This window comes from Bidens hawaiensis, unplaced genomic scaffold (assembly GCF_021521415.1).
Source record: "Bidens hawaiensis isolate Kalapana, Puna unplaced genomic scaffold, B.hawaiensis_p1.1 tig00064675_1, whole genome shotgun sequence".
NCBI lineage: Eukaryota > Viridiplantae > Streptophyta > Magnoliopsida > Asterales > Asteraceae > Bidens > Bidens hawaiensis.
Genome location: NW_027501532.1, coordinates 23,399 through 30,973, shown reverse-complemented (window position 1 = coordinate 30,973; position 7,575 = coordinate 23,399).

The window sequence follows — 7,575 nt, the reverse complement described above, 5'->3', positions numbered from 1 at the left end:
AGTTCAAGGCTTATGCCCAGAACTAAGATTTCCAAACCATTTTCAATCAGTTTTATTTCGGTTTTCCGATATTTCAACTTCAAAAAAACGGTTCTATGTGGCGGGTATGTAGTAACTGTAAGGGGGGTGTGCTTGTTTTCCGAACTCTTGACAACAAGGTTATTGAAACCTAAGGATAAGCAATGCGCACAAATCCCAATCAGCCGCGGGACCTGGTTGCTTACTTGGAGAGTTCGGAAAGGGCGTGAAACCTATTAAGCCAAAGCATACTACACCAAAAAGAATCGGAACTTTATGCTTTCAAGCATGAACACGTCCTCTTTGTGAACGGGATATGGTTACACTCCTTAGGATGTTATATAAGTCACGGTGGTTCATGTAACACCCCAATTCAGGGCCTAGGGGCGTGACTACCAGTTGGTACATGTTTTGTGAATATATTAGAGTTTATGGGTAAATTTTAGCGAAAGACTTTAAGGTTATTATAATAGTAATTTACATTGAAATTTACTTGGTAATTAAGTACCCAAATATAAGTTAACAAAATAATGTTTTTATATTACAATACTACTAGAAAATGAGGCTAATGCAACATTTTAGATGCAACCTTTTACAATTTTGTTGCATTCGGCTCTAATGCAACTTCAATAAACAAAAGGGTTGCGTTAAAAGGTCTAATGCAACTGTTTACATAAAAGGTTGCAAAATCTTATTGAAATTGCAACCTTTTTACTTAAAAGTTGCAAATTTTAATACAACATGTAACCTTTTTCTTGAAATGTTGCAAATTCCATTAAATTTGCATTTTTTGTTAGAAGGGTTGCAACTTTTCCTTGCATGATACATACATATACGGGACCAACTCTTGTTGAAATTAAAAATGATAAAAGTGAATATTAGTATTCTGTTATTCGGGTTTGTTATACATATAAAAATTAAAAAAAGCGTATATTTATAAGTGTTTAATTAGTTATTTAAGAAAAACACAATTTCATACTTAATTAATTTAAAATGATTCCATCATAAAGCTTTAAAATGATTTAGTTCATCAGTATTACAAGAGTGAATCTAGAGTCACTAAAGCTTTAAAAATTATTCAGATCAACGGAGGAAAACTGATAACAAGTTGTTTAAGGAAACAAATCTGATTGAAAAACCTATTATTAAGAGATCCACTAGTGCACTATTAAGAGATCCACTAGTGCACTGTACAAATGATTCACAAGAAATAATTTGCAAGAATGCATATATGGAGTAAACTTGCAGCTTATTTAGATGTATTTATAAGCTGAAATTGCCAAAAACCATTAACTAAACATTTGACATCTAATGGCACATGTTTCACACTACTCCACAAAATGCACGCAATCAAAGAGTCGACACCTCCAAATCAATTAACACGTGATTACTGAATTACCATTATTAAACTATGCTAATGAATACACCTGGCACCTAAATCTTTTCAGCATCATGGTGGGATTCACGACATGAAGAAATTTGGTTAAATACATTGGAGCTTGTACGTATTACTCAAAGCAGAGGTTTTTATCCAAGACTAGCAACTTAAGAGCGTCTCCTCGGCTAATTACAATGCATAATTAAATAAATAAATAAATATATAACTTACAATCAAAATCACTTAACAATTCTTACCTTCTATCTTTTCTTTGAAGCCATTATCCTTAAAATGAATTATTTATCTAGTAAGAGATTTGTTTGGCTAATACTCAACTCTATAATCAAAAGAAAGATTTGTCAAGACATGTATGAATCATATTAATTTATACATAACTATTAACTACTAGTTTTGAGAAAAGTATTTAACAAGCATAATGAAACCCAAAATACCAGCTAAAACAAACCAAAACGCAGTACTTGAAGCCTACCAAAGTTAAAGCTAACATTTTGAACAAAACATATTTTAACAATATAAAAGGGTTTAAATGGGTCAACACCAGAACATGGATCGTTTAGCTAAAAAAGTTCACAGGTTTGACACAAAACTAATCCAAACACTTTTATACCAAACCCAAACCAGAGAATTCCGTATCAGGTCTTTGTCGTGTTTTTGGGACGTGTCAGGAATTCACGCTCTTGGTCTTGGAACTACTAAAAATTACTCATTAACCAATTAGTCTATTATTTGTCTAGCCACCTATAGGTATTCTAAATTTTCATAAAACTCACTATGTATACAATTATCAGTTAGTTAAAAGACAACTTGACGAATTAACCAATAGCTTCTTACAACTGTGTTCAACCCATCAAAAAAACATGGTGTTTGCCTAAATGAATGTATAAAACCCATCACAAAATCTGTTTCACTTCTCATACATAATAGGCTCTATTCAACTTTAACCTTTTACAAATTTCAACTTCAAATTTCATGTCATAGCCATACCATCACAAATTTGGACAAATATTAAGCAGAAAGGAAATGTTTTTTTGACTTCGCATACCTGATGACTCTGTTCTAAAATTTGGAAAACCTTATAATTGTATGGCTGCTAGTATGAATCATAGATGTGTTTTAAACCACGTGATTGCATAACATAGTACCAACTGAAATATGGTCTGTGACCAATAATCTTTTCTGTCACAAAACAAGTTTCTAATCTTTATGGCACATTCTTCTTTATTCACAGCAAAACTAACATTCGTGTGTTTTCCATTGTAAAGTTTCCCTGCACAAATTCAGCGAGCCCAATATCAAGTTTAGGTCAGAAATGAAAAGGACTATAGATAAAAAAAAAACGAATGCAATATGCAGCTGAATAATCACAATTAAGCGAATCATTAGCTTTGTTTGTTTCTAAATTAGATAAACACTTGAAAACAAACCCTTTTCTTATCCCGGTTTTATGGCAAATAACTTTTGTTAAAACCAATTCTCTGAATCACCAAAAAATTCCTCAAAAGTCTTTTCATCCACCGATGTAGCAAGATTCTTGACAAAAAGATTTGAGGCGTTAATCTATCTTTTAAAAAAGTTTAAAAAGACTTCTCTTTTGGCTTTCTTCATGGCCTTTCCAACAAATCTGGCGATCTGCGATTTTGATTTCGACGAGTAGTCGCGTAGAATGGAATTTTGGAGCGGACAATTTGGATAGTTGTTGATTTGAGGAGGAGGAATATGAATTAGCACGGAGGGAATTTTAGATAAAGAGGGAAATTTATGAGTTTGGAGGGAATCATCAAATTGAGAGGGAAATTGGTAACCGACAGTAAATGAAATAAAAGTTGATTCAGTATTTTTTTTTACCGCCAACAAACAGAAAATTTCCTAGGTATCTCGTGCGGGCAATCTAATGGAAAAAGGCCACCGCAAATTGGCCTAACCCAGTCGTAGCATTATGGAGCCCTTAAGCGTCTCCAGGTTATCTCCAGCTCCAGGGAAAACCCACCCACCCGAAGGCCCAGTGGTGGTAAAACACGAACACCTACAAAATTGAACCGAATATCACAAATATCCCGGTATCCTTCATTGAGTCACCCATGCCCACCCAAAATATTGTCTGTGAAGGTCGAACATGGGTCTCCATTGATATAGTTTTTAATAATTAAGATACGTTATGTATCTATAATATAAATTTAAACTTAAAACTTGTATAATTAAATATGATAAAGAAATAAAAAGGAATGTATTTTCATGTACATGTATGTTTTGGTTATACACCAAGTTACGATTAGGGTACCCGGAGTGCTACAAAGATGGAGGTGGTACCGAGTGGTGCCGCTGGAAACACCGTCCCGCCCTCCATAGTCCCAAAGAAAGCAAACATCGATCGGGGTAATGGTGTCAATGCTCCGAACTCACAACAGTAATATTACTGTTTGAGAATGGTCAAATTTATAAATTAAAAAAAAAATACTTATAAATTTAACCCGTATTCAACCATTTTTAGCACAAAATTTAATTCTTTCATTCAGCTCCCTCACTCAAATCACTTAATCTTTCATCCAATAAATGCCATCGAGAGCACGAACAGTTTTGCGGACCGATGATGACAAGTTCAGTTTAGCAACGACTTGGGTACACGTGCCGGACAACAGCATACAGCCAAAGAACCATTTTTGGTCAATGGTTCATGGCACTTATCAACAACATGGTAATGTAGCCCATCATAGCAAATATTAAATTTAGGCAAAGCGGAGAGATTTGAAAGCCAAAGTTATGAAATTCAACCTATTATATCTAGCAGCATGTGCCGAACACCCCGGAGTAAATGCATTTTACAAGGCAATGTGTGAATACCAAAGCCATGTTGTGAACAACGGTTTTAGTCACCTCGCCGTGTTGAATGTACTTAAAACCATCTCATGTTTGCAGCTCTGGTTGTTGTGATCGCGGATCCGATTCAAAGATAATTAATTCGACACCGGCGAATCTGATGTAAAGGATTAATTGTATATTTTAAGAATTTAGTATTTTAATTTTAAAAATTTTCAAGATTTTAAAATTATTTTAGTTCTATTTAATTATTTTATATTATGTTTCTTAATTTGTAAATAATTTTGCTTTAGCATATTGAAGGGGAAGTGAAGATTTGGTATAAAGGTCGCATGGTCTCAAGTTTGAATATCATTCAAACCGGGTGTTACCGTAGAGGGCCCTTGGACAGCGGGCTTTCCTCGGAATAAGGGATGGTGGGCTTGGGCTAATCAACGCTGTATGCGATCAGCTTTTAATATTGGGTTATCATGGGTAGCCAGACTTTATTCATTGGTCTTTAGAAAAAATATATGATATATTACTTTATTTAACTTTCACACAATTTATACACAAAAATAGTTATTATATAAATAATTAAATATGTTACATAAGAAGCAACCTCTGATCCCTAGCTCAAGTGGTTGAGTTGATACATTCAAAAACTTCAATTTAAAAAATGGAGGTACTAGGTTCAAGTCCCACCTATGATAAAAAAAAAATTAGGGTTTCAGGCAACATTGTTGAGACCGGACCAAAGCGGCTGGTCGAACCGATCCAACAGGGATTCGGTCTATTGATTAGTCCGGTCTTTGTAGTTCATTCGATTCCCAGAGAACCTACCTGTCCAACCAAAAAACCGGCCAGTCTAACCGGAAAACCAACCGGTTGAACTAGTTTCACTATAAAATTTTTTTTTTTTTAAATTTTACTTTTCAGCCATAACCGTCATATTTTAACGAAAGTTGTTTGGCCTGTCGGACCGGTTCGTTGTCCGATCCAGTTATGAAAACATTGGTTTCAGGTTTGGCTAGGAGGTTTTCTCACCTGTGGTGGGTTTCCTTCTGGAGTGGTCCCCGATACTCGGGAATGAAGATGAACGAGTGGGCCAGTGGTGCGCCAGTGATCCATGTTAGCTGATCATATATATATATATATAAAGCTCGTTCAGACTTGCAATTCGGCTTAAGCTTGTTTATTAAATGAACATCAATAAAGGTTGAGCTCGTTCAAGCTCCGTCAATTCGAGTTCTTACAATCCATTCTCGGGTAACTTCAAGCGATTTGGCTCATTTACAACCCTAAATTCAGTTTTTCTTGTCTCTTTAGTTTCCTCCAAAATAAAATTAACTTCTCTCCTGAGAAAAAAGATTAAAAAATTGACATTTGAAAAAGTTAAATACCACTTTCACGTCCAAAATTTAAAATTTTTCCCAAACCACCAACTCATTCTCCCTCTTTCTTTGCAGTTCGCACCAGTGGGGCCTGCGTTAAACCGTTGGAGTTCTTTGGATCATTAACAATCAAGACAACTTCTTGGTAATTTCAATCCCTATATTCGTAAATTAGTGCTTCATACATATACTACTTATTGGCTTCACATGACCCCCTCATTCAATTTCTAAATTTTAAGTATCAAAACGTCAAATAAAATTCCAGGGCCGGGCTCAATCATTGGAAAAAGATCGTTCCCTCAAGTAGTTCAGGCAAGGCAACTGAGACGGAAAGGGACTTCTCACTTTAGGAAACCTTCATTAAATAAATCAGGTAATCCTTTTAATTATGATTTGGTTTATATTTTTGGTGATGGTAATCTTCTTTAACTGTGATTTGGCTTATTTTCCCTTCAACAGGATAAGCTTCTTGATTTAACTCTTATACAACTTAATATATTAAAACAACCAGGTGTAAGATATGATGATTTTGAACTTTAACTAACATTTTCAAATTCTATAAACAAGTGGAATTAGGACATAAAGGAAAACAGAAACCAGTTTGCTAAATAATAATCTTACATAGCTAAGTAAAAACAAAATAACAGATCAATGTTCTTAAGAAGATCACTTCAAAAAGCCTTTGTTAATTTTTGTTGTAGATCAACTTGTATAGGTGACCCCAAAAGCTTTTTTTAATTTTGGATAAAATGCATGAAACAGAACAGTTAAACAAGGACAAATGGAGTAGTAAAGCTTCACGCATTATATGGTTGTCTTTTTATTTTTCAACATAACCAAAAGAAACCATCTAAATATTTACCATTTCTAAACCTAAAAACATAACTTGCAACTCATATAAGTGACCATACCAGTTTGGGTCAAAACGGGTCTTCAACATATTTACTTATGAATGGGTCAATTCAACATATAATTTTATTTCTAATGAATCAAATTAAAAATATGTTAACAAAGGAAACAAGTCGAAGGAATCAAATATATCTGATTAATGAGTTTAAATGTTACCCATAATAATAAAGTATTTATAATAATATTTATCACTTTAAGTGTATATAAATATATTTTTTTGGACAAAGTGTTTGTGGCGAACCATTGACCAATGTGTACCCACACTATGTGTTTTGATCCGTTACCATTCCCACCCATTTTGCCACCTCATTATCTAATACCGTCTTTTGATCTGGCTTTGCACAATGATACGATGATATGAACATGACTTGGAGCTCTTCTTCGCCTCTTCATGGGATTCTATGCTTGTCTTAACAGAGAAGATGTGAATTCAAATGCTCTTGATGGTTAAATCTGGTTTGGTGGCGAAAATTTTTTTTTTAATGAGTGCATTAATTTGGTGGCGTAAAAAAAATATTTTTTTTTCTTGTAGCAATCAACAGAAGCTATAAGGCATGCACTAATTTCTATTGTGGTAGATTATATATTTCATGGCATCAAATATGTTGGTTTGTGATTTCTTGTGAAGGGAATTTGTCTTTTTTTTTTCCAGAGTTGTACTTACGTATACATTTTTATACAGGCATGGTAATGCTTGCTTGCCTTCCATCGCATACATAATTTAGCAATTAGCACAATAAAGTTATGGTACCTACTGAAGACTTTGGATTGTACTTCCAGGTTTCATCTAGAACTCTATGCAATCATTTTTTTTCTTTAAAAGTGCTACATGCTAATGGTTTTCACTAATTTTTGATCTTGCACACTGTAAAGTTTTATGTCTTTTATACTCAAGTTAGGATACTTTGATCTTGCAGGCAACTATCTGATAGAGAAACTGATAAATGATAAATTCAGTTCATGGTTGGTGATCTTACTTTAAGGTATGCCTTTATTATAATAAAAACCTATGTATATCATAAAGAAAATCGCTCGCTATTTGGTATTGGTGTTATTTAAAGG